This window comes from Egretta garzetta, unplaced genomic scaffold (assembly GCF_000687185.1).
Source record: "Egretta garzetta isolate BGI_Z169 unplaced genomic scaffold, ASM68718v1 scaffold38, whole genome shotgun sequence".
In the NCBI taxonomy this organism is placed as follows: Eukaryota; Metazoa; Chordata; class Aves; order Pelecaniformes; family Ardeidae; genus Egretta; species Egretta garzetta.
Genome location: NW_009260667.1, coordinates 1,218,425 through 1,242,619, shown reverse-complemented (window position 1 = coordinate 1,242,619; position 24,195 = coordinate 1,218,425). Strand labels below are relative to the sequence as shown.

Sequence of the window (24,195 nt, the reverse complement as noted above, 5' to 3'; positions counted from 1 at the left end):
GCTGGCCACGCTCCTCTTAATGCACCCCAGGATACCATTGGCCTTCTTGGCAACAAGGGCACATTGCTGGCTCATCGTCAGCTTGTCATCCACCAGGACTCCCAGGTCCCTCTTGGCAGAGCTGCTTCCCAGCAGGTCATCCCCCAGCCTGTACTGGTGCAAGGGGTTCGACCTCCAGGTGCAGCACTTGACACTTGCCCTTGTTGAATTTCATCATGTTCCTCTCCGCCCAACTCTCCAGCCTGTCCAGGTCCCACTGAATGGCAGCACAGCCTTCCGGCATATCAGCCCCTCCTCCCAGTTTTGTGTCATCAGCGAACTTGCTGAGGGTACGCTCTGTCCCCTCGTCCAGGTCATCGATGAACAAGTTGAACAAGACTGGGCCGAGTACTGAGCCCTGGGGAACTCCACTACCTACTGACCTCCAACTGCAATGGTAATACTGTAAGTTTCAGTGGAACATTTCATGGCAAAAAGAACTTGGAAACTTGAGAACCTACGAAATTTACCTAGGAAAGATTATCTCCCATGCTGAGTTTCTGATAGGTGCTATAGACGGGGCCAACAGGGAAGTATTTATGACTGTCATTCTCCTCTCATTCCTGGCTCAAGTTGCAATAAGATAGTTGATGTTTCTGTACAAGTCAGATAACATCAGGCTTCAGGGATCATTTGGCAGCTAAAAATTACTGAACTGAAGCATGCTCTAACAATATTCCTTCCTGCCTCCATCATACATGAGAAACTGTCACAAGGATTATGTAATTCGAGCTTATTCTGATTTTTAAAAATGGTTACTGAGGACTTCCCATCCTCCATTTCCTTTGTTTCAGGGCAAAGGAAATAGAACAGGACAAGATAAAGAAAAAATATGGTGTTATGTGTTCTATGGCCAGAATAACTAAAATTATTTTTTAAAAGCTTAGGTCAACTCAGGTTTTGGATATAACTGGACTCATCTAGTGTGGACTATAAAAACAGCTATGCAATACGGCAAATTTACTAATTTGCTTTGTCTGTTGGTTGATTGATCAGCTCAGCATACAAGGCTTTAAAGGACAGAAAGTGTTACAATGCCATCATGATCCCATTTACCACTAACCATCTCGTGAACATAGAAAAAAGATGGTAATTCTTAAATTTCTCACAGGATTAAACAGGTTTCAACATTTTAATCTTAATTTCCAAATCTTAATACCTCATAAAACTCTACTTGCTATTTTTCCCAATTATTGAAATATTTACAGTAGAAGCAGACACGGTATTTACAGCAATGGTCACACTAGTGCTGCATACAACTTGCCTGTGCGTATCAGTCTTTTTCTTATGTATTAAAAGACTACAATTACAAATGACTACATCATTGCTTGGAAATTGAAGGAACACCTACCACCATTTAAAAAAAAATCTTTTTACTCTCAAGCCACACCAGCATTATTTAGTGCTACAAGCTACATCCTGTAATCATAGACAGGTGTCTTGATTTCAGTTACAGTAAAAACTATTAATATCAAATCAACTCCACCGAATCCAGAAATCCAGATTAGCCTTTTACTTGTCTATTCCAGTTATTCCATATTCCACCAACAGTTATATTCTTACAGGAAAATTATAAGAAATTGAATAGCATTGAATAAGAACTAATTCACATATATGCTTTTTTAAAAATTATGAATTTAAGAGTTTTAAAGTCTTTTCATATGGGAAATGTTTATTTTTTACAGAAACTTCTTATGAGAACATTAAGGGAGGAGGGAAGCAGCAACACAAACACCTCACAAAAGCTGTTTTTCACCACAGTCATATATAACACAATTGCAAGAGATGCTTTTGCGCAGTGTTTTACCAATTACCCAGCTCAGTTACTGAAGCCCAATTAATATGAGCATACAGTTATCTTGTTCATAAAAACTTTTAACTATGAATGTACACTAACCTCATGTCTTACAAGAGATATTATATAGGGATTAAGATCATAACCGAACCTTTCATAGGAAGAAAAGTTGATCTATTATCACTGACATTGTAAGTATTCAGTGATTCATTCACGATGCAGTCTTTCAGTCCAAAAAGAATTTCTGAATAAAATGAAAACATTATGTAATGTGTTATATATGTCTATCCAATAAGACTGATTTTTGAAACCAAAATTCTTGGCTGAAAGTTAAACTTCTGTATTCATATGCTAGTAACTGAACTGCTTTCCAAAGAAATGGCATTAATCTGTTCTCAAAGTCTTGAGCAATTCAGAAATTGATCTTCAGACTTGCAAGGTGGGATTTCTTGAAATACAGCTACTTTTCAGTGAGCATGCTAAACTCTTCTTTGTCAGTGAAAACCAGTTAAAACTGTATTAATTAGAATTTAGAATATTTATATGTTTAGATATATTATAGTGAAGAAATATTAGGTCAGAGGAACAAGCTCTGAACTTCATTGATTATATTAAGATATGCATTAGTTTTAAAAAAAAGTCTAGACAGCTAGCTCAGACACTTCTGTTGTAGACAAACAGGGCAAGATTCAACTGCCAAAGCATGGTCAATGAATGCCATCTCAGTGGTCCAAAGCTATAGTAAGCTTTTTTCTGAAGTTTACAGGATAACAGGAGGTCAACAAAAAAGGGTATTGTAAGGTGCTCCTATCCATGGATACAGTGACTCCTTTACACTTTCAAGGATCATTCAGATTTGAGTCTGGAGAGAGCAAAATGAAAGTGAATATTGTCTTTTAGTATATTGGAAAACTATGGTGTTCTTTTACTGCTATCATCTACCAAGATGCCAGACAAAACCATAAAAATGTTAAGTGTTTAACTGAAACTATAAAAATAAATCATGCACTGGGAACTTTGTCTTTTACTGTGCTGTGTGACATCAGTAGTCAGTTAGTGGATGACTCTTCTTTCATACGGTATGCTGCATAGGGAAAATGTCCTTCTGGATAGTAACAGACCACATCATCACAGTTCAACAACTGTTTCATCAAAATTTTCATCCCACTATCCATGTACTGTGAGGATAAACTGCTCACCGGAACTTTTCTAATAGATAATTTTTCTCACAATGTACTCAAAGAAAAGGCACTATATGTATATAATGCCACAGTATTAACTATTAGGCAGATACAAAGTATACCAACCAGAACACTTCCTACCACATCTCAGCAAGCGAAATATCAAAGCCAAAAGTCAGCCCATATTCCAGAAATAGTTATAATTAGATTTCACCTCAGAGATAAATCTTCACAATGGAACACAGTTAATCTGTAGTTTTCCACTTCCATTACAGCAACATGCTAGCGTCCCTTTCAAAATCTACAGCTATGTCTATATTAGCTATTGCATCAGTTATTGCCGCAATTTAGCATAATGGCAATGGATCAGCAGATGAAAGCGACTGATCCTCATGACACTTCATTTAGAATATATGTGGGTTTGAATTTTTATGACTATATAGCATTTTATTTATTCTGCCAAACACCCCCACCATACGTGTACCTCACAGTTTCCAGAAGGACCCCATACTTTTGGCACCCACCTGAAAAGGAGCTTCAGATCAAAAAGGAGTCTGGTATATGTGCTCCAAAACCAGCCTGTGACTGAAGCAATGAATAGCAACTGGGAACTACAATTTATTTCAAATTCACATCCAATGCTCTGAACCAAAATGCAAACATATACTCAGCCTATTTTATTTCCACATTCCAATTATTTGTGGAGTCACTTAAATACTATATGCTCAGATTTACGACTTGCTATAAGAATGGAAGAAATATAATTTTAACTTTAGAGGTGTGGACCAGTCATAATCTAGAATTAGATTATACGCTACATAACTAATAGTGCACGTATATATATACACTAAATTCTAAAACCTCTGAAAATATAATACTAGCCATGAACAAAATACTTAAAGCACAAAGCCTAATCATTATGATCTTGTAGAGATTTATATATAATCTCAGGGCCTCGACAGATTTGTACACTGCAACTCCAGAAAAACGAAAAAGGGTGGAAAATTAATGTATGCATATATATATGCATAAAAATATATAGATACACCTGCATTCATATACTTCAAAGGCACCCTATTACTAGTAAATAACTTCCTTTTATGCCTCAAGCTCTGCTCAGTGTGGAAGATTTCATGCAATGTTTCAAACTGCTTGAAGGTAGGCCAAAACCCTGCATCTGTTGTGGACTCCCCAGCATCAGGATAATGCAAAAATATGAATAAAGCTCCAGATGGCTTGGTGTTGTCTGGGATCAAAATGCTTTTTAGTGTGATATAAAGACAGACCTAGGTTTGATCAGCTATAGCAGACTTAATAAGCTAAACTATTAGAAAACTACTACAGAAACATTTATCCAGTCTGGCAATTTGTATGGTTTTGCATCTGTCTTTAGAAAAAAAAAATGATGGAATGCCTTGGTCTGTACGTGTTATATGTCCTCTTAACATCAAACGTGTTACACAGAGACACAAAGCTCTGAAAAGAACATAGCAACTCTAATCATCTGTCTTGGACAGAAATCAATCATAACCACAATAGAAATCTTGGAAGAATACAAAAGGAGATAATATGGAAATAGTACTATTTCTGGAGGATCAGTCACCAGTAACTGAAATTACATACATCTCCTCACAGAGGTCACAGCCACCAGAATGGCTAGTGTTTCATTGACTGGCTAAGAAATGAATAGGTTAATGTAGGTCCCGTCATGGATGGTACCATAAGGCCTAGATTTTAGTGTTCTTCAGTAATGTGGGAAAGATCATCTAGTCCTTTAAAAAGCTTCCTAACTGGAATGAAAGAAGACTTGCCACTTAGAACCACACTGGAGTGACAGATAAACCAGTATCTTCTCATTCCAGGGATAATCAAAGACATGGAAGTTTTATCAGGGCTATGTTTGTACCCTCATGCTGAGGAAAAGACCAAGAAACCTGCCCAGATTATGCCTCAGGGAATCTTTCCTACTGTTCCTGAGCTTTATCTAAAAGTGAGTGAGACACCCAGGCCCACATGAAGAGTCATCTGAATCCTGTTCCTTATGGTAAAGAGAATTTGGGCACAGTGATCTTCCTGAAGCTTACAGAGGCCTCCTTAAAACATAATTAACCCACCTAGGGCAGAGCAAGGAGAATCACCCCATTACACTAAAACATACCCATAGACAGATTTCAGTGCAAGTCTTAAAACAATGTATCTGAACATTTTGTATGGAGATAGCACTACTTAGGCTCAGTTCATTCATTGTGGGGCAGCCTAGGCTGATGGATTCCAGCAGCACTAAATTTACAAGGCAGGAGCCCAATCCAACAGGTAGGAAGAAACTAACAAAGACCCAAAACTGAGCAGAGTAGGTCACAAAATAGCACGAATTGCCCTGATTTGATACAGAGCTACCATGTATAAGATTTCTTGGATAGCATGTGTGATAAAAAATGTGATGTCTCCTGTAAGTGGTGGACCCATTGCAAAGATTCACAGTGATTGCATACAGTAAATTAAGCCAGGCTGCAGTTCATACAGAAATCCAGGAGAAAATTAGAAAATCTCCTATTTTGTCAGGCAGATAACAAAAACATTCCTGTTGTATAGCAGCCCAAATTGAGGGACTAGGCAATTTTCCATAGCATAGGGTTCAGCTTTAAAATTGTTTTAACTTGACTAAATCCCCAAAGCAAATCTTCTCTTCTACATGACTATTCAACATGGCATAAATCGAGAAACTACAGATAAGGACAATCATGTATTTCAGTATTTCAAGGAATGAACATTACAAGAGACATTTCAAAAGAGCAGATGGAATACTGAATAACAGAATCAGTAGGTAGCTACACTGGATGCATAGAGAGAACGGTTGGACTAAACTGTTTGAATTTGCTCTTTTGAATTTGTTTTTGTTTCCCACACACTTAAACCTGAATAACCATTGTTCTGAGCAGGATTGTAAATATATATCTGCAACTGTCTTGTTGAAAGCACTTGAAGCTATAACTGGACCAGTCTTGGATGTGGCAGCTATTTCAGGGTTGTGTTTGGAATTAATTACCAGTGAAGTGCATTCCAGTGGCAGCAGGGGGTCTGCTTAGCTGTTTCTGCATCATCCATGAGAGTTGGGTATGACTATTATCAACTTTTTATTCCCTCTAATCACCCACCTGCACAAATAGACTTTGGAACTGCTTCAAGCTTGCATAACCCTTGTAATACCAGGCAACTGTCTGGAAAAACATCTCTCATTAAGTACTAATGAGAGATGATGGGTGATTTCCACCATTTCCTGAGTAACCTTTTGAGACTGCCTCTGCAAGCTGTTGATGTCTAATTGAGCATTCAAAAAACAATGCTACACAGTTGCCATATACTACTTTTTTTTGTGAAACGTTTTTTTTTTTTTTGCTTTTCCATGTTTAAAAGGCTTGTAGTGAAACAACTGCACTTGCCTATGACAGATATTTCATAGATTTCTACATTTGCCTTTTCTCAGCATGTACTCATCATGTTTCTGGAAGTTTAATGAAAAGCACAGGGTGTAGTTACAGGTGCCAAAATATTTTTGTTTATTTCAGTCATTCACTAAAACCTGGAATGCCTAGTAGACTTGTAAAAAAAAAAAAATCCTCCAAAAAAGAATGATAAATATTGGGGATGTCTGTGCTTATTTTTAAATATAACTCATCACTGAGAGGCCACTGAATGCTATCATATGCATGCCTTAGTATTTCACGAGGCTTCTCCTACAACCCAAAGAGAATAACCAAACTGTGCTGTGCAGAGAAAATATACTACTACTACAAATGCAATAGATGATTAGTGAATTAGGCTACATCTCCAAATTATCTCAGAATATAAACTGCAAAAGGTGATGAGAGTAAGTGCTGTCAAATAATTTAAATAATACTGATGATAGCCATACTCCCCAGGGATGAAACTCCGTTAATAAATAATTGAAGCAGTCTTGAAGATAAACCTTCCAATATGCATCTATCTTTTGTTGCCATGAAATGCAATTTATGAACAAACCTATATTTTCATGAGCTTCAGTTCCTCTGAAATCTAAATTAGTTAATAAAGCTCTTTATTATTTATTATTCTTCAGAACACTGAAGTCAAAAAGCTAACCAAAACATTTTAAAGCCAGAGAGCTAAAATGATGTTTTAAAATGTTTCAGTATCCAGTTATTCTTATCACACTTGTGTATCTAAATTTTTGAGATCAACTCTCACAATGAAAATCTACATTTTTATATTTAATATATACTTACCTGGAAAAAAGTATTTTGTTCCCAATTTGAAAGGTGTATTGTATCTAGTGTAACAGTATACTCATTAAGCATAACGAATTTGTCCAGCAAATAGTGTGCACTAGACTGTCAGAATTCAGGGAATCTTAAAAGTCTTTGCTGTTCATTTTGAAAGCAACATGGAAACATCGGTACCTAGTCCAATATGTTGCCCTGATAATGCCCAAATTATTTGAGAAAGTTAAAGGAAATCCTGTGGATAATTTTGGAATAACAATCCAATTTCCAACCATTAACAGCTAATTCATGGCACTACAGCATTAGAGTGCTTAGTAACTAAGAAAAAAAACCCACACTTGATAGTATTTTTTAATTTCCAAATTACCTTTTTTATAATTAACACACCAAAACATTTTTGCCATATATTACTTTTATGCATTTTTATTTATACTTAGCATTTTCTTCTGAAAAATACTCAGACTCTGCCTTTTTTAATAATATTCCTGCATTAACTTATTTTCTATCTGCTGCAAATTAAATGAAATTATATGTTGTAACAGCTTTATATATTTATGCATTATTAAGCTTACCTTCTGATGACTGACAAAGCAGGATTTACGTAACTTCTGCTCTGAGTGTTTAGAATCTTCTATACACCTCAGCATAGTTAATTTAGTTATGGTCACAGTGTGCAGTTTGCCTCAGTGGTTTTCTCTTCTTGTTTTGGTTTCAGGTTCTCTAAGATGCACAAGTTGGCTTTGCAGATTTCTTAAAATTCTTCCTATTAAGTGTTCCCACTAATGCAACCTACTACATTTCTTATAGAGACCACAGATACAGAATTTGGATAGATCTTTGGAATTTTTGAGAGCTGCAGTTAACTATATAAAGGAACGATAAAGATAGCACAAAACTTTACATATATTGCAGAGGTATGCTATTTGTATTTGCTGTTGATAGCACATGAATAAATCACAATTTCTTGACCACACAGCTTTGGCCCATTTTTTTGACAAAGAGCTAAATCCGTACATTCAGACAAGAAGGAATATTCCATCAGAGTGGGTCAGAAATGAAGTAGCTGATGCCATCCAAACACTAATACCAAAAGAGGAATCATAATTAAGTGCAAGAATGCTTTTTTTCACAAAGTTTTATGGAGAAAAATATAGCTTAAAACTATTTAACATTCCTCAGCTTCAAGCCTTAAATTACACCAAAGGATTACAATTGAATTATGCTGGAATACAGGCAAGTATTTAACCAAAACAAAAGGCAGGATTCACAGAATTCCTGTCCCTCTTACTGCCAGAACTCCTAACCACCAACAACTTTGTACAGCAAATGTCTTTATTTCACTAGAATAACCGTCATAAATTCATTTCACATTGTGCTTATATCAGGCTGATACCTAGCAGTTGAACAAGCAATTTATAAAATGTATTGGCTTTTGTTTGCAATGGCTTCACAAGGCATTTAATACTTTTGTTAAATTTATCAATGGCAAATCCTTGCTTAAGTTATTACAGGTTAGATAAGAAAAACTCTGGATGACAACCTATATAACTGATCAGATAAAAAGTATTTTTTCCAAATTTTACTTACACAATATTCACATAAAGTTTTGCTATTTTTTCATTATCATGTGAGACAGAAGTAAATGTCAAAATAATAGAAATGCTCATGATGAAAAATGTAGTTTTGATCCCAGCGCTACTGGTAAGAAGCTAGTTTTAATTGTACTATATTACTTAAGTATCGTGCAGCAGGGATGGAATGATATCTCAAGGAAAAAAGACATGGACTGAACAGCTGGAACTAGAGTGGAGAGAATATTTTTACTAACAGCTGTTTTAATATCCCCATCCAGAACAGATACTACTGCGTACAATGATATATGGTATTATAGAAAGAATAATACACCCTGCCCTGGAGCAAAAAATATGAAATGGTCCTTCTGAAGACTTTTCCTGCTTTCTGAAAGCAATAAAGCGACTGAGTGTGAAAATATTCTTTTGTATGGGTTCTTCCAAGTCTGCCATATTCAAAGGCATACCAGAAAAAAACAGATATCCTGTTGCAGTAGAAAATTATTGTATTATTAGCTGCTAGTAAAGATATGCTTCGTCTATATGTTTGTGGATGGGCAATACAAACCCATTCCCGTCATATTTTGATATATAGCAAAATCCTACATCTCTTGCACACTTCAAATTTCCTTTTTAGGTGGCACAAAAATGAAAATGGTATAAAAAGAACAAAAATGAAATCTCTGTAAAGTAGCAGAGGGAAACTTTTTGGCAGCAGACTACATACTGCCATCAGGACTAGCAGATGTAGAAAGGGAGACAGAAGCAGAGAAAATGGAAGCAAACAAGTGTTTTTTATTTAACTTAAAATAGAGCAGGAGGGAAATTTTTGTTTTTTTACAGAATGCAACACTGATTACCTTCACTAGGAATCAATGTTTTTCTATTTTTTAATCATCTCTGACACTGAATAAAACAAATAAATCTGTTCATTATGTACAAAAATGGTTTATTTTAGTAATTGCTTAATATTTTCACAAATATTTTGATTTTAACAAAATTTAGCAAGCAATGCCAAGATTTCTGCTTTCCAAATATACTCAAGTTAATGAAAAGTTCATTAAAAACCTCATAAAATATATCATATTGTCTTGAAAAAGTGAGTTACCAGAAAAGCACAATTAAAGGTATTGAAACATTAAAGACAACAACTTAAATTTTTCACAAAATGACCATATTTAAGTTGTTACTTACCGGAGAAGTAAGACAGTAGAAATAGGGTATGATTTTTTTATCCTAAATTATAGTATTTCTGATCTGATTCAGGTCAATGCTGAAATAAAATTATTAGTATGCATATTCAGTTGATTGCGTGATATAAGCTAAAAAACTTTCTCAGTTTCTTTGGCAGTGGGTAGAGGGAGGAGCTATTGCTACGCTAGGTCTACTAGAACTGCAGAAAAGAGAGCAAGGTTCCTAATTGCATTCATATCAAAGCCAGTGACTCTTCACTACAATACCTGAAAAAGCACGGTAACTGTTTGGCCATAGATGATCCCTACAGAGACGAAATGATGGAAAACAGGGAGGGGGGATCAGGCAGGGCTATGATCCAGAGACCTCAGTATCTGTCAGCAGAGCCACCAAACCAACATATGCAGTATATAGCTAGTTGTGAATCTTTTGACAAATTATTTTCAACATATGAAACTTGATTAATCCAAACTGATTTTCTTGGGGAAATGTATCATTTTCAGGATATTTTCATCAGAAATAATTCCCAGAGCGGGATGGAAGTCTTTTGCGAGAATGACTAATGGGGAAAAAAAAAGACAAACACTTCAGGGCCAGTATCCCACAGACCTGACCTTTTGATCATTCAGTTCACATGTCCCCCTGGAATTCAACCCTATTCTGACAGAGCAGGGCAGGGACTGAGTTTGTATATCTTGGTTTGACTTGGAGCTGGGACGCAGGTAAGATGTGAAACATGGGCCCAGTGCTGAACAGCATTCTCACATCCTGTTGATACAGATATAGTCACTCACATTATAGCCTGGTACTTAGGGTTCTCAGCTTGATCCCCCACATCTCAGACAAGCGCCCTGATATGGGACAGAAATAGAAGGTATTGCCCAAGTTATCAAATCTAATACCTAAACTGAAGGCAATCACATAAGAACAACTGTGCTACGAGGCACTTGTAGAACACATCTTATTCACCATCTACAGCAAGTCACAAAACACTGCCTAATAAACTGTATTACACTTACAACCTTTAGTACACAATATGAAAAAAAAAAAAGCCTGAAAAACTGCACAAGGAGCAGGAGAGTCAGGAGCACTATTAATGTCAAAACTTTCTGCAACAGCTGAGAATGTCTAGAAGATCCTAAGACATGTATATTACAGTTTCTAATGATCCCTCCCACTGTTAAGAGGGTTCGTGACCACCTGAGGAACCTGAACCCACATAAGTGCATGGGACCTGATGAGATGCATCCCAGAGTCCTGAGGGAATTGGCTGATGTAGTTGACAAGCTACTCTCCATGATATTTGAAGAGTCATGGCAGTCAGGTGAAGTCCCTGGGGACCGGAAGAAGGGAAACATTGTGCCCATTTTCAAAAAGGGTAGAAAGAAAGACCCTGGGAACTACAGACCTGTCAGCCTCACCTCTGTGCTTGGCAAGATCATGGAACAGATCCTCCTAGAAGTTATGCTAAGGCACATGGAGGCCAGAGAGGTGATTCAAGATAGCCAGCATGGCTTTACCAAGGGCAAGTCCTGCCTGATGAACCTAGTGGCTTTCTATGGATGATGGATTGACAACATCCGTGGACAAGGGAAAACCAATGGACGTCATCTATCTGGACTTCTGCAAAGCCTTCGACATGGGGGACCACAGCATCCTTCTCTCTAAATTGGGGAGATATGGATTTGATGGGTTGACTGTTCGGTGGATAAGGAATTGGTTGTATGGTCACAACCAGAGGGTAGTGATCAATGGCTCGATGTCCAGGTGGAGACTGGTGATGAGTGGTGTCCCTCAGGCATCCATACTGGGACCAGTGCTGATTAATATATTCATCAATGACATAGCGAGATTGAGTGCACCCTCAGTAAGTTCGCAGATGACACCAAGCTGAGTGGTGCAACTGACATGCCAGGAGGATGTGATGTCATCCAAAGAGACATGGACAAGCTGGAGAGGTGGGCCCATGTGAACCTCACGAGGGTCAACAATGCCAAGTGCAAAGTCCAACCCCTGATATCAATACAGGCTGGGGGAAGAGAGGATCAAGAGCAGCCCTGCCGAGACAGACTTGGGGGTGCTGGTGGATGAAAAGCTGGACATGAGCCAGCAATATGTGCTGGCAGCCCACAAGGCTGACTGTACCCTGGGCTGCATCAGGAGAAGCGTGGCCAGCAGGTCGAGGGAGGTGATTCTGCCCCTCTACTCTGCTCTGGCGAGACCCCCAGCTCTGGAGCCCTCAGCACAAGGAGGACATGGAACTGCTGGACTAGGTCCAGAGGAGAGCTACAAAGATGATCCAAGGGCTGGAGCACCTCTCCTACGAGGACAGGCTGAGAGAGTTGGGGTTGTTCAGCCTGGAGAAGAGAAGGCTGCGGGGACACCTTACCACAGCCTCTCAGTACTTAAAGGGAGCCTATAAGAAAGATGGGGGCAGACTTTTTAGTAGGGCCTGTTGTGATAGGACAAGGGGTAATGGTTTTAAACTAAACCAGGGTAGGTTTAGACTAGATATAAGGAAGAAATTATTTACAATGAGGATGGTGAAACACTGGAATGGGTTACCCAAGGAGGTAGTGGAGGCCCCATCTCTGGAAACATTCAAGAGCAGGTTGGACAAAGCTCCCAGCAACCTGATCTGGTTAAAGGTGTCCCTGCTCACTGCAGGGTTGTGTTGACCTCTGAAAGTCCCTTCCTACCCAAAACATTCTATGACTATTAATCACAGTTGAACAGCTTTATCATTTGAAGTTGAGAGACCAAGCAGTGGATAAATTCATCTTCCACAAAAGACAGCTCAGTTCTTTATGTGATTCAAGACATATTTATATTGCATTTCCTCTTACATCCACATTTACAACATGGAATATGTTGTATATGGTCTATGTATATTTAATCCCTGACTCAAAAGTACGTGCAAAGGATGCTGCAACTAATAGTCATTTAACAAAGAAAAACTCAAATCCTGGTAAATAATATTTGCATATGGGCTTTAAAATGAAAAATACCTCAGAATAATTATGTTCCTTTGAATTATTGTCTTGATTTGAAAAAAGGGTTTTGTCTGACAGCATGCAGTCAAGTGTATAATGAGATCATTCTAGATGGTAATCACACCGGGATGGATGAAACTGAGTGTTGGTCAGAATGCGTGCACTTTGATGAGCACTCATTTGCAAAAATTGCCCAAAACTCCCGTGAAAGCTAATTTTTTCAACTGTATTTTAATGAATAATAATCAAAAGTAATGAATCATCAGAAAATGTTTAACATATGTCAAGCAGCAGCCTTTTTCTCTCACTTTGCAGAGAAAATGTAAGCTAGTCCTTTGGAAACTGGAATTACTTTAACAACATAAATGTATTTACTGGATGGGTGGAGACATGCATGTGTTTTGATAACAAAGTGATCATGTGGTATCAGTCATTCCCGTGTGCTTTAACTTCAGAAATGACAGAGTATTTTTAAGAATCGCATTTCATTGTTAAGGATGTTATCAGAGATGTTATCCAGAGGAGCATATGATGGGGAGCAATTATCTTAATTATACACTAAAAACCTCTTAGAGGGATGATAAGGTTGTAAAGGAAAGTACGTTACAGCTGTGATACATAAGAACTGATGTACATAAGAACTGATGTGGCTTGTACGACCTCAATTCAGCCTTCTATGCGTATGTATTGTGAAGAAGTCTTTAATGATGATTATAATGCTGTTTCTCCACAAGACCTATGCTACATTAAGGGTGTAAAGGAGTGGGAGAAATGGACGCTGGAACAAACCAAGTTATGGCACGTTACTCTAGAAATGTGACAGGAGAAATAATATTATCAAACAATAGAGATATGAAATATTTTCCCTAAATATCAAACAAACTCAGATGAAAATGTGGTCATATGAAAATATGCAAGGTGACCGTTAAATGAGAGTTACTAAAGCTAGAAATTTTTAATCAACAGATCTATCTAATTTGTATCCAACAGTTTTAAGATATCTGGAAAGAAGTTACCTCAAGAAATGGTGCTGTTTCTTAATAGCACTTGGAAAATTGATAAGATTTGGGGAGACTAAAAGGAAGCTAATGGAGCAACCTTAGTAGTTATAGGCTTTCAGCCTGACATCAGGAATAATGGAATAACTGAAATGGATCACCATTAATAATAAATGAAGGGGGCATAGGTCATGCAAATTAGCTTTGCTTCAGAGAAAATAGATCTTATTAGTTAACCTGGTTTTTTGAATGAAATTACAAGTTTGTTTAATAAAAGCAGAGTTAACTTGACATTCACTTTTATAATACATTTGGGTTGATATTACATTTGGGCTATTAAAATCTATTAAAGTAGTCTATATTTGCAACTGAAGTGATCTTAAAAAGTATAATAATGAATGGCTCCAGATGCATAAAGAAGTATCCACTGTATATATCACTCACTTTCCCTTACCAGACTACCCAAATGAAAAAAAAAAAAAAAGGTTACAATTTTACCTATCTTTATCCTACAAATACCACTGGGGGTGGGAGGAGGGTCAAAAAGCCTGTGTAAACCTCATTTCTCTTAATGCTCTCTGTTGGGATTCTGAAAGCTGTCAGTTAAATGGGCAAGAATCAGTCAAGAAAGTCAGATCCAAAAACCAGCAATCACTGAATACTTCCGCTGCTTCCTTCTCAGTTTCTGATACTGATGTTATATTTTTGCTTTGCTGGGTAAATTCTGCTTTTGTCAAAAGGCAAGAAGTGAAATGAAATAACAAAGCAGGACTTTTTTTATTCTAAACACAGCAAAGAATCCATTTTTAACACACTGCTTTGTAGTTAGTCTGCCACTCAAGTGATGGCAAAATTGAACGATTTCAATTTTCTAGTTACTGTTTAATATGAAAAGTTTATGATAACAGAATTTTGTACAAATACAAAATTGCTGTTTAAAATATAGAATAACTATGGGAAAAGTTGTGTTAGGAGAACCTATGGCTTTATCTCATGCTGCCCAGGACCGCTTAGAGTGTAAGCGGGTGGTGGATGAACTATTATTGCGATCTTTTATCATTCTTCTTCTCTCATTTATTCATTTGTTCTGTTAACAGATTTGTAATTCCAGTCACACACTAATGAAAGTGGCTCTTATTTTGCACCACAGGAGTTAAATTTTATTGTTCATCTCCCTTTGTAACTTCCATCAAGAAAGCAGATTCCCACATTGTACGAGAAATTGAAACAATAAAGACTGGATATATTTTCTTCTTTTAACATTAGATAGGGGGTATATGTACTGTTCGTATAACTCTACTGACAGCAGGCTACAGCTGTATCGAGAATAGTGAATAGGACCTGTCTACACAAAGTGTATATGGATCACCTGGATCTGTTTCTTAGGTGATTTCAGAAACCTAGCTTATCCGAACTACTGAGGAACAAACTTCACTCTAAAAAGAATTTTCAGGGCGTCTCACCCACCTCCTGAATCCTACCTGAAGATAATTAAAATGGGTCATAGATTTCATATGCTGTCAGAATGTGATTTTAGGAAAGTAGCTGACTGGGCAGGAATCAGATGCACGTTGCACTGTCCCATCTACAGCCACTTCCAACTACAACAGCATTATAATACCCTAAGAGGTATCCTCTCCTGATTTCAGATAAAATCAGAAGAAAAGGGAAATATTCTCACAGACAGTACCTCATTTTTCATCTTATACTGCAAGACACACATTTTTCCTGTTCTCATACCAATACTTACTTACCTAATTTCTAATTTTAATAAAGACCCTTCTTTTGGAAGAAGATATATGTGATGAAAACCTAACCCAACTGAAGTCAATGGCAAAACATGCACTAACATCATCAAGGTTCGGAATATATGCCAGCCTCTGAGACTCAGACCACTTGAAGACCTATTTGCCAAAATCAGTAGGTTAATAACATCTGTCAACAAAACAGTAATCAACATAGGACCAGAAACACAGATGAACTGTGCTCCTCTAAGAGATACAGTACTAAAGAAGCTAATAAAAAGCATCCTAATTGTACTCCAAGAACTATGATAATAACATCAGAAACACATAAAAGGGGGATGAAAATGTCATTATGATAAAACATAACTCCCAAACTGACCATATTTTGGGGAACCGTACATAGAGAAAATAAAAAGAATTATAAAATGCCAGAAAATACTTACAAATAGATAATAAATTATAAATTTATGATTTATATTATAGGAACAACTGTATCAGCAAACACTCTCCAGACATAATTTTCAGAAATCTTTTCTTTTACGTTTCTGAAAGGTTCTTAAAACAAGTACTAGCTGTACTGAAGAAAAAACAACAAAATGCATGCTAGAAGAGCTATTGCATATTTTATTCTTCCATCAGCACTCCCTTAACCTTTATTAAAATGCCACATGAAATTAAAAATCCAAACTGCAAACATATGCTAGTGCATTAGACAAAATTGCTTCTGATAAGAAGTGTGCACTCTATACTGTGGCAGTAGGAATGACAAATACGAAATGTGTCATCACTGAAACTCAGTCAGAAGGTTAGTTCGGTTTCCAATACATTGTGTTCTGGCAAAGATTTGTGTCTTGAAGCTCTGAATATGATCCTTACATCTTTATAAGTTACCTTGTTGAAGCAAGTAAGTTGACAAATTCCATACCATAGCCAAATTCTCTCCATACGGCCCAGACAGAGGAAAAAAGACAAAGAGCAGGAAAAAAAGTATGTATAGGTCTTATAACCAAGGCTGGGCATTATATTTCACTATGAATAAGTTACTGACTGAAATACACAGCTGAAAACTGTTTGATAATTTTCAATTTTCACTTTAAAGTAAATGTCACTAAAAAGCAGGTAAATAAACAGCAAAATCAGAAAGAGTCCAGAGGAGGGCAACTAGGATGATAAAGGGACTGGAGCATCTCCCCTACGAGGAAAGGCTGAGAGAGTTGGGCTTGTTCAGCCTGAAGAAGAGAAGACTGAGAGGGGACCTCATCAATACATGCAAATATCTTAAGGGCGGAAGTCACAAGGACGGAGCCAGACTCTTTGCAGTGGTGTCCAGCGACACCAGGACAAGGGGCAATGGGTACAAACTGAGACATAAGAGGTTTCACTTGAATATGAGGAAAAACTTCTTTACTCTGAGGCTGACGAAGCACTGGAACAGGCTGCCCAGGGGGGTTGTGGAGTCTCTTTCTCTGGAGATATTCAAAGCCCACCTGGATGAAGTCCTGTGCAACCTGCTCTAGGAGAACCTGCTTTAGCAGGGGGGTTGGACTAGGTGATCTCCCGAGGTCCCTTCCAACCCTTGCAATTCTGTGATTCTGTGATAAAAAAATATGTTCAGCTGGACTAAAAATAACAATTGAAAAAAAAAATTTGAAAGATCTGGTTTTCGGTTCAACCACTTCAGGTCTTCTCATAATCCTTGTAACTTCACTCCCCTCTTCTTACACAGAAAAAGTGAAGGGTATTAGGGCACAGTATGTAGCTAATATCACCCAGATTTCTATAGAGGCAAATACCTTAAATAGATGCATATGTACAGAAATAAAACAAAATAATTTGAACATACTGTGATACAGAGTACACACTTCTGGAAGACCTCTATGCAACACTTTACCACCCTTTGGAGTCCTCTAGCCACCATGACAAGGCAGTACATATAGACATGCATAAGGGCAATAAGAGATTTTCAGAATCATTCAGAGGCCGCCCAGAATTACTTCTTGAAGAGAAGCTCTGACTTAGCCAAAGACAGTATGTTAGAGTTCCTCTGTCTTGACTTCAGTTGGCCATGAATACACTGAGGTTGGAAATAAGAAGCTTCTTAATCACTACCACAGAAATTGGTGCTTCTGAAACAGACTTCTATTCAGAGTAACAGACACAAAACCCAACTATTTTTAAGATGTATCTTGAAAGGTTTATTAAAGGAACTACATAAAGGCTAGAACCTAATTTTTCTCCCTTTAAGGGGAGTATTGCCATTATGTCAGGGTACTGTGAGACCCTTTTACTCATTCTCCTCATGGCCTACGAATCTTTTTCTGTGCTAAGGGTAAAGCGGGATTAGACTGTATAAAACTCCGTGAGAACCAGGAAACTTTACTTAATAACGGGAGCATTTTTCTAAGGTCAAAACTTAGAAGAGAAACCACTTGCTGCCTAAGAATCACAGAATCACAAAGGTTGGAAGGGACCTCGGGAGATCATCTAGTCCAACCCCCCTGCTAAAGCAGGCTCTCCTAGAGCATTCTACACAGGACTTCATCCAGGCAGGCCTTGAATATCTCCAGAGAAGGAGACTCCACAACCCCCCTGGGCAGCCTGTTCCAGTGCTCCGTCACCCTTAGAGTAAAGAAGTTTTTCCTCATATTAGGTTGTTATGGAAACACAAGCCTCTTTTGTCAGTTATCTACTCCACCAAACCAATGCATGACTCACATTCCGATACACACCTATGCTTTGTGTTCCTTATTGACAAGCTCTGAGTGGCTCTTCACTTCTCACTCAACATACAGATGAATTATACTTTTTGAAGATAGTACCTCCTTGAGTGATAGATGGAAGAATAAGGGACATTGATTATCATTCATAGATCATGTCAGGCCCTGAGGCACTAATAAGCTTTAATGGCCCTGACCAGCCTTCTGAGGTTCCCCGTTCACATCCCCCTTCCTGGAGACACCATTTCAGCTCAGCCTGGGGCCTTTAGTTCCTGCCTGAGCTATGCTGAAGGAGTGCCTGCCTTGCGCCTCTGCATCCAGACCTCAACACATGGGCTGACTTCCCAGCTTGACCTTGGTCTTGTCATCATGAACCTTCCTGGACAACACCAGACCTGATCCTGACCTGCATATTGACTTTCTAGCTTGACTTTAGACCTACTTCATCAGCACAAATTGCTTGATGATCTGGGCTCTTGACCAAACCTGGCCATGATCTCTAGGTCTGCTCTGCTCATGGCCTTGACTAGTGAGGCCCCTGCCCTGCCAGCTGTGGTAGTCCACTTTGCTCCTGCCTTCCTATCCCTGAAGGAGAAGCTGGCCCTTGCTGTTCCCTAACACATCAGGCCTGAGACTTAGTACTTACAAAATTCAGCACTCATGGCAGGTAGGTAGTAATGGTTTTCAATGTGCACAGGAATACCAAAAGCTTTCATGGACAATCAGTTGCTTCAGAAACATTGGTGTCAAATTAGGCTATATTTCATAGACTCTAGCTATTTTCAGATGGTTCTAGACCAACTTTTTTATATATTGCAGTTACTCTGCTTGATAAGAGACTCCCTTCATTATGGTGCTCTTCTCTCTACACAGCTAAGATGATCTTTCTTGATTACTGAAAGTAATCCTGAGGAGTTAGACTGTAGGTCGTATTTAAGTGCACTATGTCCTGCTATCTCTAGTTTAAAAAGCAAGCTTAAATGAAATACAGCTCTACTAGCAGTCCTTCTGCTTGAAGCAGTTTGGGTGAGTGGACTTCAGAAAGGTTAGTGCATGATCCTTCAGATTAATTATAGTTTCAAAATGATGAAGCATGAGTGACTAAGGCTAGCCTCTTGAATTTCCATTCAGCCAGGCAATTTTCTATATCTGGCAGCTTGATGGTTCCTTCTTGTGGCCACTTTGCACTGGTCTGCTTACAGCTAGAAAATACCTGCACAAAAGTGAAGGTATAAATTAACTGAACAAGAAAAAATGCATTTGCAATCTTAGTCTCGATCTGGAGAATTGAAATGTCCGAATATTCAGGGAAAGGTGCTGTGAAGATTTGTTACTGAAGTCAATCAGAAACTGATGACCTGACAAACAGCACTTTATTTACAAAGCCAAGTATTTAATGATTTTGGAAACTACGCAGAAGATTCATGTTTTAATTTTGATAACAATGTTATCACAGCTAGGGTATTTTTCAATTCAGTTTTCTAAAGAACTGTCTTCTAGATATCTGTATGAGATTGCTGACACAGCATTATACAGTAAACATGAGAACGCAAGCAGAGGTGAGCTGATACACTGGCTACAAATTTTCAGGTTCATTTTCACTGTAATGACATGAGAGGAATGCCAGGCTGAGAAAGCAAAAAAACCCCTAATGTTGCAGTAGATAGGCCAGCCTGGGGACAGTTTGATATGTTGCCACAATTCAGTGACAAGCATTTTTTGTTAGTTTCCCTGCTGCGATTATGAGGCTATAAGAAAAAGGCCTCATTAATTACGGATTCATTATCTTGCATGGTCGTCCTCACAAGTTACTAGCATTTAAGTGCAGACTAAGAAATTTTTCTAGATAACAAAACATCACAACTGACAACAGCAAGATTTTTCCAAAGCACATTTAGCTGGGAAGATGACCAGGAGAGCTGCTAAGATATCTCCTCCTTTATGCTTCAACTCCTTGCCTTGCGTTTGCCTTCTACAGGCTAGTGGCAACACACCACATATCTAAGGACTCAAGGACATTTTTATCCCCTCGACAGAAACCATATCTTAGATGTAACTGTACCAGAGCTATCTTTAAAGTTGCTGACTTGGGAATTGCTGACTGTGTGGTGGCTGAAAGCTCAGCATAAGTGGAGCCCCTAAGTATTTACCTCTCAGCTGGATTTCGCAGCCCACACTGAGTTCTGCATTGCTACAGCTGAACTGTTTCCAGAGTTGAAGATGGCTCACTAAGGTCTCCTCAAGCTGCAGCCACAGTAAAGTAAAATAAGTGGAAAAAATAGGTCCCTTAACTAGAACTCCCTTATCCAAGGATGATTTTCATGCAGTTTACAGACAGCGATGTCTCTTCTTGTTATTGAGATGCTGTATTACAACCTTCGTTAATCTGCATGGACAGATCAACTTTCCCAAAGGAGGATTTTTTTTTTTTCACCAAGTTATTAACAAAAAACAACTTGAAAAGTTTTCTCTAATTCCTAATGATACTCAAAGGGACCTAAAAAATATTTTAAGTAGCACTGGCCATCATTCACTGTTATTAAAAATTTAGACTGCCACTCAGTCTCAATCCTAGGGAGCGTCTGCAGTAGAAAGTATAGAGGCGGACTGAAAGAGATATGATCTCTCCATTGGGTATAGACACACACTTAATTCCGATGAAAAAAATATTAACATTTCTTCTATAATGTAGCCCAGATTTCATTCAATATTTCTGCTGAGGAAAGTGTATGACATTATGAGGTGCAAGGATGGAGTATGGTACAAAATGTCCAAGCTGCCAAGGATGCAAGTTAAATCTGTAAGGGTCTTCAACAGCACAGGCCCAAACGTAGCACGGTGCTGCCCCTAAATTTCTGCTACCAGTATTCTAGTCACTAGATAACTGATCAAAACCACACTAACTTTGTGAAGATACTTGACAACGCCAAGCATGAGAATTATCCAGTGCACTGAGTTTCAGCCGTTTATTAAAACTTTACATCTTTTCTGAAATCATTTGTTGCTATAGTTCACAAAATTTAATTACATCCTTAAGATCAAAAGGGCAACACTAATGCGTGCCTTATGAACTAATCAAATTTTATCATTTTTCAAGGTTAAATGTCATATGATTTTTTTTTAATGGAAGGGCAGTCTAAAAATTAAAATTACTAGTAGAAATGTCTAGTTTAAGGAATGAGGATACTGTTCTGGAACAGTCCAACAGACAGATTAGTAAGATTGTTTCATGAATCAATTCATTTATGAAATTATCTTTATGAGATTGATTTATGAAATTTTAAATCCAAATTTGTATTTTACTTGGCAGAAAAATTTGTCTCAAAGAGTGCAGTATTTCAGAATATGCCAATCAAGTCTTAACTGTTAGTTTAAAAGCAGAGATACTGAGACAGAGTTGCTAACACAGTCTGTCAACCTTGTCCTACCAACCTACCATAGAAACAAAGAATAGCTTATCTTGAACTCAGACACACGTGCAAACTTTTTTACTCCTGGATCAGTCCTAATTAGAAGCAACTGTTTTAACTGCCAGCATAAACCAATAGGTTCTTCCTATATAAACCTAATTTCTTGCAAACAGACATAAAACTCACACAACACAGGATTTCAGAAGTGGAAGTAACAGACTTTATGACTACTTTTATTTCCTTTCTGTTCAGTTTTTCTCCCTTGTATCTAACGACCCTGTACCATTTGGTGCATGGAGTTCTCATCCTCTGCTATCCCCTGCCAGTTCAAGAATAAGATTCAGGAAATTAAAAATAACATGGAGAACTACAGAGCAGTCTGTTTTTCACCCGAGTAGATCAGAGACTGGCAAGGTGACTATTCCTAACCTCTTAGGAGTTTACTGGCAGGGCAGATAATAGTTACAACACGCAGCTCTACAGCTTGAAAGACCAGTCAGAATGACCTTTCCTCCCAATATAGGAAAGGAGACTTCTCAATCACCGAGCGCAGTCAGTCTCTCTTCTACTGCCGAGATGTAGTCATGCCCCAGACAGTGGGGAGAATTGATCAGAGGGTCCTACCACCTAGGGAAAGGAGACTGACAGATGCAATTTCATGTTCAAAGTGCTGCCTCATGCTCTGAAATGAACACTACACATGACATAGTGCAGCAATTTGAAACAGTATTCCCAAAGTCAGCATGTCTCAGTGATACAAAACCAGTGAAATTCAGGAAAAAGGGCATGCAAATCAGATATTTGTTTTAAGTGAATGATCTCTGTAATCATACATAACTTATTCAAGCAATAAATCCGTATGAACTGAAGTGGCAGGCTGACATTCACATACTATTATGCATAGTGCTAAGTACCTTATAACTGTGAGTGGCATGGTTGATTTCATTTGGGTCATTCCGTGTAAGATAACAGCCAACATGATTACAGATACGGCTTATGAGCCAGGCCAGTTAGATAGCTACTATATTTATAGCTTAAAATAAAATCATATTTTGGAATCTGCTTATCTATACAGCCAAATGTTCTTCCCTGTAAAATGCCAAGGAAAAGACCATAGTGGTATATGGAAAACTAAGACAGAAAGAATTATAGCACATTTGTATTGTCAACTCATTGACCTTGCTAGACCTTATGAAGATGATGGGTTCCTTCATGAAAGTCTTACAGTTTGCTTGGTTAGTCTCTAGGCCTCCAATACACACCATATTTAACCATACACAAAACATTTCCAGATTAAGACCTAAAAATGTCCTTTTTAGGATCTGTTTTTCATACTGATCTTAATGGATTTACTACGCCTAAGAAAAATGCCTATGTTCAGCAGACAGCACAATTCCAAAGCCTGGTATTTTAACTAGCGAAAAGTCTGTAATTTTTTTTAATACTAATTACAATGGAAAGCTTTATAGTTGAGCCCCATTACTACGGAAGCAGATAATGAACTCCCTCAGCCAATTTATGGGGAAGAGGTATGGCAGTCTTCCCATCGCAATAAGTATGTTTATGGTGATTAATCAAGTAGAAGTCTGAAAAACAAGGATAATTTGGCACTTTCTTCCTTTACTGAATGACAACCCATAATATTGTCCTGCACAGTCTGCTAATTTTTTAGATTATCAGAGCCAAAAAAACATCAACAAAGTAAACCTTAAGTTACACAAGTAGTCATGCGGCTGTTCAAGTCAGATTCTGGTCCACTCTGTGCAATGATACTATAAAGATGCTCTGCTATTTTGTGCCACCTCTTAGATCACTGTTCATAGTGGAGGTTCCCTCAAATTTTCTTTAGCCCAGATTTTATGGAGAGGTGGGAATTATGATCCAACTCCACCTCACCTTGCAGACTCCAAAGCTGTATCGTGGTATCTGGCACTTACGCACTATGCCTGATATAGCTCTGGCACTCTTCCAATTCTAGTTCAGCTGTGAAATGAAGAAGGTGCTTCCCCTTACACAGACTAGATAAGTAACACGATGTTAGTCAACAGTCACCTGTCATTCTTGTATATTTCCCAAATCATGATCTATAATCAAGATAGCACAGGTCAAAAATAGGTCTGTGCTGCTGAGAACTGTCATTTGTCAAAGGAGACTCTCAGTCCAATTACTTAGAGCAAAATTATTATACTCTGAAATTCCTGTACCAGGTGGTGACTAATGAAGAGTTCAAACAAGCATAAGGGAAGAAAGCATATAATTTTGGAGAACATAAACAGAGTCCTTACAGGTAATA

General features: G+C 38.0%; 1 protein-coding gene across 3 annotated transcripts in view; it reads right to left on the bottom strand.

The window, feature by feature from the left end:
* Positions 1-24,195, bottom strand: part of ANKS1B (ankyrin repeat and sterile alpha motif domain containing 1B) — a 449,446-nt gene that overhangs the window by 286,215 nt on the left and 139,036 nt on the right. The gene's annotated exons all lie outside the window — the stretch shown is intronic.